Source organism: Paramisgurnus dabryanus, chromosome 13 (genome assembly GCF_030506205.2).
Source record: "Paramisgurnus dabryanus chromosome 13, PD_genome_1.1, whole genome shotgun sequence".
Lineage (NCBI taxonomy): Eukaryota > Metazoa > Chordata > Actinopteri > Cypriniformes > Cobitidae > Paramisgurnus > Paramisgurnus dabryanus.
Genome location: NC_133349.1, coordinates 36,374,979 through 36,384,836, shown reverse-complemented (window position 1 = coordinate 36,384,836; position 9,858 = coordinate 36,374,979). Strand labels below are relative to the sequence as shown.

The following is a 9,858-nucleotide window of genomic DNA, read 5'->3' as shown; positions in this document are numbered from 1 at the left end:
CACCAAGTGGTAAGCGTTGCGCAGATCTAACTTGGTGAAGACACAAGCTCCCTGTAGTAATTCGAAGGCAGTTGATATTAAAGGTAAAGGGTATTTATTCTTAACAGTAATGTCGTTTAACCCTCTATAATCAATACACGGGCGAAGGGAGCCGTCTTTCTTCTTAACAAAGAAAAAACCTGCCCCAGCGGGGGAGGAGGAGCGGCGAATGAGACCGGCGGCCAGAGCTTCCTTAATGTATTTATCCATAGCCTCTCGTTCAGGACCAGAAAGGGAAAAAACCCGACCCTTAGGCGGACAAGTACCTGAGAGGAGTTTGATTTCACAATCATACGATCTGTGAGGAGGTAGGGACATAGCTCGAGCCTTACTGAACACCCGGTGAAGATCAGAGTACTCCGCTGGGACCCCCGAGACATCGACCGCAGGAATCTGTAAAACAGGACAAACAGGACCAGAAGGGGCAGGACCAAGACAAGACACATGACAAGACGATGACCAGGACAGGACAAGACTATTCTGCCAATCAACGTGAGGATTATGTTTGGTTAACCAGTCATGCCCTAAGATGATGGGTGACTGGGAAGAGTGTAACAAGAAAAACTTTAAATCCTCACGATGATTGCCAGAAACAAAAAGACTTACAGAGGGGGTGCAGTGAGTGATCTCTGCCATGTGTTGACCCTTTAACGTAAATGCAGAAATATTTTCAGAGAGAGGCACAGCAGGGATGCCCCAAGACTCAGCTAGAGAAACGTCCATGAAACTCGCCTCGGCACCAGAATCCAGCAAAGCCTGCGAGTGAAACACATGGTTATCATGATGGAGAGAGACAGCCAGTAAGGTACGAGATCCGAGAGAAGAGTTGATCTGAGAAACGCCCACCGATACTCTCGGAGCTACCGGCGGGCAGACCCTTTTACCGGACAGTTCAGAGCCTTATGCCCCGGTTTACCACAGTAGAGACATAGGCCACTGATGAGACGATGTTGCTTTACCTCTGCGGTAAGCCAGAGCTGACCCAGTTGCATTGGCTCTACCGAGGAGGGAGATGGTGTAGGGGTGTCGTGACTTCCACACAGCGAGGGGTCGGAGGAAAGATGTAGAAAAGACCGGCGGACCCTCCGCTGCCGGTGACGAGCCTCGACTCGGAGAGCCAGATCGATGGAAGCCTCCAGGGAAACGGGAAGGTCATGAGACGCGATCTCATCCTGAATTCTTTCATCGAGACCTCTTAAAAACTGAGCTTTCAGAGCTGCGTCGTTCCACCAGCTAGACACGGCGAGAGTCCGAAATTCGATGGCGTAATCCGTCACAGATGATCTCCCTTGGACGAGGTGGGTCAGTTCGGCCGCAGCTAGATCACCCTGTACTGACCGGTCGAAGAGCTTGATCATCTCGGAGCGGAAAGACTCGAACGACACACAACAGGGATGTTTAGCGTCCCAAACTGCCATTCCCCAGTCCCGCGCTCTGCCAGTTAGAAGAGAGAGGAGATATGCCACTTTAGAAGACTCGGCAGCATATCTCCGAGGCTGGAGCACGAAAACTAGGGAGCACTGAGATAAGAAGGCTCTGCAAGTCTTGGTGTCACCATCATAGTTGGGTGGGTTAACTGCCTGGGGTTCTCTGTCAAATCCGCTGGTACTCACAGCTGAAGATGTGGATGCTCCTCTCTCCCCGATGACCTGAGCCACCTGTTCCAATCTGTTGTGGATCTCAGTCAGTCGACCAGATAGCAGCTGAAAATCATGAGAAGCCTCCGTAAGTAAAGAGGAGTGCTGGTCTAATCTTGCCCCCTGCTGGACCAAAGCCGCTTGTACAGACTCGTCAGTTGCAGACTCCATGTGTGGCGCGTTCGTTCTGTGAGGAACGAGACTGGGGAATCTGATGCAAATAAAATTTATAAGAAGAGAGCAGGTAGCAAGAAACAGAGCAAACTCCACACAGATCTCAGGTAAAGAATAACACAATAGTCACTCAGGTATCAGTAATCCACGATGGGTCTCGGGGTGTTCTTTAACACAATCGTCACTCGGTTGCAGTAATCCACAATGGGTCTCGGGGTGTTCTTTAACACAATCGTCACTCGGTTTGCGGTAATCCACTTGGGGTGTTCTTTAACACAATCGACACTCGGTTTGCGGTAATCCACTTGGGGTGTTCTTTAACACAATCGTCACTCGGTTGCAGTAATCCAAAAAGCGCTCGACCGGATCCAGTCTAAAAGCAAAACACACCGGTGAGCAAGGAAGAGAGAGACACAAAGTACACAGGATGGCACAGTACCGAGAGAGCACGAAGAAGTCAGCTCTAGTCTGAAGACGAGACACGCTGACTGCGGGTGAGGGTAAACATTCACGGGGATATAATCCGCTGAGGGGAGACCAACCGAGAAACGAAAGAGCAGGAGAGAGAAACACGATCCGAGGGCTTCACACAGATCTCAGCCGAGTCCTGGAGGCGAAACAAAAGGAATAAACAAAACAAAGACCAACATGAGCCGATCAACACACGGCAACGAGCACCCGGAGGAAACTAACGAACGCGCAAGGAGAACAAAACAACTGGACATTAAATAGAGAGAGACAAACGCGAGACAGCTGTGAAAACAATCAGGGATAACGAGAAGGGAGGAGACAGAGAGTGCACACGTGAGAGACAAAAGGTAAACAAACAAAAGTGCAGTTGATCATACCGAAATCCTGACACTCTCTTGCGCCATCTTCTTGAGTAACGTTGGCTGGCTACTCTCTGCCTCAGATAACGACATGACATGTTTGTCCCGCTTCAACCACAGTAGACTCATGGCGCGTTTACAAGGGGGCAGGCTTAGCGATGGGCAAACCCTGTTTGCATTTTGCAACTTTACAGCTAGATGCCTCTAAATCTTACAAATTACACCTTTAAACTCTATTTCGTGTTTTTGCCACTTCCGCCTGCTGCGCTAGAGGTCTGCTCTATCTGCTAAAAATATTTTCCCCGGCCCGGCGTATCCAATTAAATTTAGATCTCGTTTCCAGAATCTCACATTTGAAATTTCTTGTTTCATGCTCATGTATTTTATTTTTAAAATCATGTCTTGTCATGTTGCCTCTAGTTTCCCTATTTGCTGATTTGTCATGTTTTCATTGGTTCCTTGTCTGTATATATTGCCCTCATGTTCTCATTGGCTGCATCGGAAATTGCATACCTACCAGAGATGCTCACAAGTCTCTGAGCTCGAGTCCGAGTCAAGTCTGAAGTCTTTGAGCTTGAGTCCAAGTCAAGTCTGAAGTCTTGTTGTAATAAATAGAACTCTAATAACAAATAAATAAATTATAAACATTTATAAAAAGGAACAAAGTTGCACATTAAGTAAGGTCTAAAATTAGCATTAGGGACAGAAATTAAATTAAATGGATCATAACACTGTCTTTATTGTACAAATTAAATATTATTATTATTATTTTTAGAGAAATAGAAGTGATTTTCTGTTTGTCTTGGGTTGTTTTATTAACAGGTCAATTAAGGTTACTTTCGCTTTAAGAACAAATAAGCCCAGACTGGTTTGTCTGATGTGCCCTGTCAAGAAAAAAAGATTTTATGTTGGCTTAATTTTTGAAGCACTTCTCTTTGTATGTGCACTACTGAGGGCACTTAAACACGTGCTCAAACACAGGCAGAGGGCGACTCCGAACAGCGCTTCAGGAAGAAGATGCAGCAGTTACTTCACATAAAAACATTACGTTGTTTTTCATTGCTCTATTCAGCAAATGTATGTTAGTGGACTACAGTATGACACAAAGTAGCGCAACTCTGGACCTGACTGGAGCTGGACCGGACACACTTAACTGCATGTGCGTACAGAAATCTGCTCACTTGAGCGCCTTTTTGCGGTTAAATTGTTTAACAATTTAAACAATTGCAAGCCTTAGAAACACGCTAATGATAAACTTACCCTATTTAAATTTCATATTAATCCGCGAATCGCATGCGAGCCGAACCGCAGATCCGTCACAGCACCACCCAAAGCTTCAGATGAATGGCACAGCAGCGCCTGGTGCAGTCGACATGTATGTTCATGGCCGCGCGCGGAGCAGATACGTCACGTGTTACGTCATGGGCAGGTTGTAGGTAACGGAGGGAGGGGTATGACAGCGAGCTCATCAGACGTTTCCTAAAAATAAACATTGTTCATGAGTCGCGCGGCTCGAATCTGAGTCGAGTCTGAAGTCTTTGAGGACGAGTCTCAAGTCGAGTCGGAAGTCAATGTGTGTGCGACTTAAGTCGCACTCGAGTCCGAGTCTCAAACTCGAGTCCCCATCTCTGGTACCTACATAACTCCCCAGGGTCTAAAAACGCGGTGCGGCGTGGAGATCCTGGGTCATTGGTATGATGCCTCCCTTAAAGACAAAGAGCAAGTAGAGCAGCTTAGGAAGGAGGTAGCCAGTGGCCTGGAGAAAATTGACAGAACCCTGCTTCCAGGCAAGCTGAAGCTCTGGTGCATGCAGTATGGACTACTTCCACGGCTCCTGTGGCCACTAACCCTCCATGAAGTCCCGCTCTCAAAGGTGGAAAAGCTAGAGAGATCGGTCAGCTCATATGTAAAGAAGTGGCTTGGCCTTCCCAGGTGCCTCAGCAGTATTGGTCTTTTTGGCAAAGGGATGCTACACCTGCCCATTACCAGTCTGGTAGAGGAATACAAGTGTGCCAAGTCAGACTGGAGATGATGCTTTTGGATTCGAGCAATCCATTTGTAGCCCAAGCTGCCCCCATATTGGCCACCGAAAGGAGGTGGACCCTGTTGGCTGCAACTGAGCAGGCAAAGGCAGCACTCAGACACAACAACATTGTAGGCCGAGTGCAGTAGGGGAGGAGTGGTCTTGGACTTGGGGCAAGTACATCAGTGTGGAGCAAGGCCTCTCAATCTCAGAGACACAAGATGGTGGTCCAGAAGGTACGTCAGGAGGAGGAAGCAAGTAGGTGCGCCCAAGCTGTGGCACAGGCAAAGCAAGGACAGTGGATTGCATGGGAAGGAGTGGAGAGGAGGAAGATCTCCTGGAAAAAGCTGCGGGAGATGCATTCAGGGCAAACTTTACCGTCAGGGCAGCCTACGATGTCCTGCCTTCTCCCGCAAACCTAAGACAATGGTATGCCGATGACCCTGCGTGCCCTCTATGCCTAAGTCTAGCAACACTGAAGCACATCTTAATGGGATGCAAGACCAGCCTCACCCAAGGCCGCTACACCTGGCGGCACAACCAGGTGCTGAAGTGTCTAGCTGCAGTGTTGGAAAGTCGACGGACAAGTGTGAATGCCCTTCCTGCCCCATCATCCCAGTGGCAGCAAACACCATTTGTTCTGGAGGGTGAGGGTCAAGCCAACCTCACCACCATAAGATCAGACCCTGGTCAGCTGGACAGAGCACGGGACTGGAAGCTGTTGGCAGACTTGAACAAGAAACTCTGCTTCCCAGTTGAAATTGCAGCCACCAACCTACAACCAGATCTTGTTCTGTGGTCAGCCTCGCTCAAGCTTGTCTACATCATTGAGCTCACCATGCCCTGGAAGGGTGCAGTGGAGGAGGCCTATGAACGGAAAAGGCTGAGGTACAATGAACTTGTTTTACTTTGTCATGTTTTGAGTCCTTCATTTATTATGCCATGTCATCTGCTGGTGTTGGTCCATTGTGTTTTCTTAGGTCCATGGTCAATGCAGCTGTATACCAGGAAGTTTTAGAGCACTTCATGCTTCCTGCTGCTGACCAACTTTATGGAGATGCAGATTTCATTTTCCAACAGGACTTGGCACCTACACACAGTGCAAAAGCTACCAGTCCCTGGTTTAAAGACCATGGTATCCCTGTTCTTAATTGGCCAGCAATCTCGCCTGACCTTCACCCCATAGAAAATCTATGGAGTATTGTGAAGAGGAAGATGCGATATTCCAGACCCAACAATGCAGAAGAGCTGAAGGCCACTATCAGAGCAACCTGGGCTCTCATAACACCTGAGCAGTGCCACAGACTGATTGACTCCATGCCACGCCTCATTGCTGCAGTACTTCAGGCAAAAGGAGCCCCAACTAAGTATTGAGTGCTGTACATGCTCATACTTTTCATGTTCAAACTTTTCAGTTGGCCAAGATTTCTAAAAAACTTTTTCTTTGTATTGGTCTTAAATAATATTCTAATTTTCTGCAATACTGAATTTTGGAGTTTCCTTAAGTTGTCAGTTATAATCATCTGAATTAAAAGAAATAAACATTTTAAATATATGTCTGTGTGTAATGAATGAATATAACATACAAGTTTTTTATAGAATTAGTGAAATAAATCAACTTTTTGAAGATATTCTAGATATATGACCAGCACCTGTATATATCAAATACCATTCAGTCGATTATAAAAATTATTGATACTTACCAATTATTATAGTATATAGTTTGGAATTGGAGTATTAAATGCTACACATCTACTACTAACAAAAATGAATACTTCAATGTAGGGCTGGGTGGTATGACGGAATATTCTGTTACTGTGAAATAAAATGTCAGACGTAAAAGATTTTTCTATTTTGTGCATTCAACGTAATGTAAATAAGTGGGCGTGGCCAACTCGGCACTCCCGCATGTTAGACTGAGTGTGATGAAGAAACATGTAAAATAACTGCTCTCTTTGTTCTCATGCAGCAGAGGTCTCTCGCAAGGGGCTGTGTAGCCAAATAAAGCAAGCACATAATGCTAATAGTTGTAAAGTTTTCTGAGCTTTAAAGAGCACCTATTATGAGATACACGTTTTTAAACATACTTTTGTGTGTAAGTGTGTATTAGTACATGCTAACGATATTCAAAAAGTACATACCTCAAAGAAAACGATGACGCAAGTTATCGTCTCTAACGTTTGAGGACTACAAAAAACACTCGGATTGTAGGCAACAGTTTACTTACTGGGATTAGTGACGTAGATAAGACCAACATTATCATAGTTCAGCCCTCTCTGCTTTGCTTGGGTACGCCCTCAAAGACGGGGGTGGGGAGCGCCGAGTCAGAAGAGAGCTAAAATGACGGAGGTTGGGAGTCCCTGCTTTGACTCTGTTTGCAGACTCTTGTTTCATCGTATAAGCGATTAAATCTCTCGAGCAGACGCTGTTTCTTTAGATGCGAGGGCAAAATAGCACTTTATGGACTTCCACAGAGGACATCATGTTTAATACGGTTCCGGAAAAATCCAGTCAGAAGTTGTTCACAGAGTTTTCACATTAACTGCTTCTCATGAACCGAAGCTGGATTTGCGCGACGTCTCCTCCTGAAAGTTGGATTACTGTGCACTTCTGGATCACAGGCTGTAAGTATTCACGTTTATTATTTGCCTTTTACTGTACGTTACGTAACCGGTAACCGGAGATTAACATAATGTGCGTGTAGAGCTAAGCTTGCAAGCTAATTGTTTTGTGTTGTAATACTGTATCTCATAAACAACGTACCATATCTACACACGTGTATGTTGAATTATGCAGACTATCGTTTTTTTATCGATGTTGGTTTAGACATGTTTACAAACTTGCTAAGTTACCAGCTAAACTGTTACCGGTAAAATTTGTTCTCATGATCAAACTCAAGAAACTCTAAGTACAGATGATTTGTTTAAAGTTATATGTATTTTACTGTTGTATTTACTTGAAGCTTTCTTAGATTTTGAAACGAAGTAAACATGTGATGTGTGTTGCTAATGTTGGGCCATGTAATATGTAATACATTAACGTTTTAATGAATAGTCTAACGATTTATAGTCGTTGTACTCTATTGTTATAATATGTCTTTTTGACTGAATACATGTTTGTTTTATTTGTCTATATCCTAGATTCGCAGCTGGACACATCCTTCTACACTGTATGCAAACATGCAACATCATTAGACACAGTACAAGGAGTCAGACTGGCATATGAGGAGCAAAGGTGTGTAACACATATGATGTATTTAGCTAGTGAAACCACTACCAGTCTTAAATGTATAACTGATGATGACAAAGTTTTTTTCTCTGCATAAACATAGGAACCCAGGCAGTAGCATCGTTTCACAATGTTTCCATCACCATCATCAGTGGATGCCTTTGCCGTCCGTTGCCTGAGATTTCAGATTTGCAGCAAAAAACTTGATTTTCCCATTTATTGGAATGCTGTGCAGGTATTTAAGTATTTTAGTAACTGTGTTAAATAAAGTAGTATTTACTTTTACAATAAATGTATTGCTTGTTTATATTTTTACAGGTTGTACCTTGCAGCCATCCATTACAATGTCACCAAGCCGTAACAAAAGCAGGAGAGGGAAAGTACAAGGCTATGTTCCCAAAACACACAAGTGACATACTGTAAGCAGTAATGTTTTATTTCAAATACATTAATAATTAAAAACTTAATGTATGAAGCAGGGAAATAAATGATCAAAACAAAAGATTTATTGACAGCAATATTTGTACAGTTATGTGGATGATGTGATCAGGCTTGTGTTTGATGAGGTATTTGAAGATAAGCTGAAGGAAACCCCGATTCCAATGGACCTGGCATCACAGTTTGAGAGACCTTCAAAGGAGGACGTGATTGCATGCCATCTTCAGTGCAGGGGTCGTCGAAAGCCAAAATTGTGACCGATCTGATCAGGAAGCTCCAAGCGTATCTGGAGAACAACACACGACAGGATGATAACCTTATAGTGTCGTCTTAAATAGCACCAGCTGACAAAGCTTTGATATGCCATTTATCTGAATAGATCGCTGTAAGATATTAATTGAACAATTTTTGAAACAAGAGCACAATATGGTTACTAAAGTATGTTTATTTGTATATTGTTTAACATTTAAATATATATTTGTAATAAATAAATAAAACTTTTAACTGACTATTAAATTTTCTTTAAAGTTACATCTTTTGTTCTTTTGGGTACTTTGTTACTATAATGATACTTAAGTGTTATTGGTTTAAAAATGTAATAAAACTTACTCTAGTCCTGCACCTCAAAGGCTTATAGTCGGTACAATAAATGTTCTGTGTGTAGGGATTTAGACAATTTGTGCAAAACCTGGATGATGAATCACGCAGGTAAGAGGCCCTGAACCCGTGGCATTCTCCTTAAAACCTAATAAGTAAAAACATAGCACTTATAAGTAACCAGTCTTTCATAATAAAGTTTACCATAATGAAATAATGTAGAACATTCATTTCAATTAATACTTTCTTTGTGCTACATTTGGTGTTTCCATGTAGTTTGCACAGTAATATAGTATGTAAGCAGTCTTTTATAATAAAGTTTACTATAGTAAAATAATGTTAACAAATGAAATAGTTTTATAATCATTTCAACAAATACTTTCTATGTGCTACATTTGGTGTTTCCATATAGTTTGCAAAGTAATGTAGTACGTTATAATTACCTTTTGGATGTCTTTGCAACACATTTTCGTCTTCGTTTAGCATTCTGGCAGAGCTAAGGACACCTAAAAAAGTTAAATCCAATCGCGTTCATTGACGGAGATTGTTTATATCGTAACAGCCGTCTGAACTCTCTGGATTGAGCTCGAAGTGGTAAGGCAGTACAGACACCATCGTTTATAGAGAAATATAATGCTTGTTTACGTTGCCTGTGACTCTCAGTCGGAACCGGAAAACCCACGCGTAGTCAGGGGCGTAACCTTTCAAACACACGCCGAACCCAGTTGACCAATAACAGTTGAGTAGTCATCTGACCAATCCGAATGCACTAGACATTTTGGGAGGCGGAGACAGGAACTAAATCCGAGCGTTTTCCAGACAGGCAGAAATCGGTGAGGTATGTAAGCAATTTATAAGACTCACAATGCATTAGTTCAAGTTTTAATAACAT

General features: G+C 43.3%; 1 long non-coding RNA gene across 1 annotated transcript; it reads left to right on the top strand.

The window, feature by feature from the left end:
- Positions 1-7,721: 7,721 nt before the first annotated feature.
- On the top strand, positions 7,722-8,596 carry LOC135720970 (uncharacterized). The gene is made up of 4 exons (XR_010521383.2): positions 7,722-7,937; positions 8,035-8,166; positions 8,250-8,350; positions 8,461-8,596. It is a non-coding gene; the product is annotated as an uncharacterized lncRNA (long non-coding RNA).
- The last annotated feature ends 1,262 nt before the right edge of the window (positions 8,597-9,858 follow it).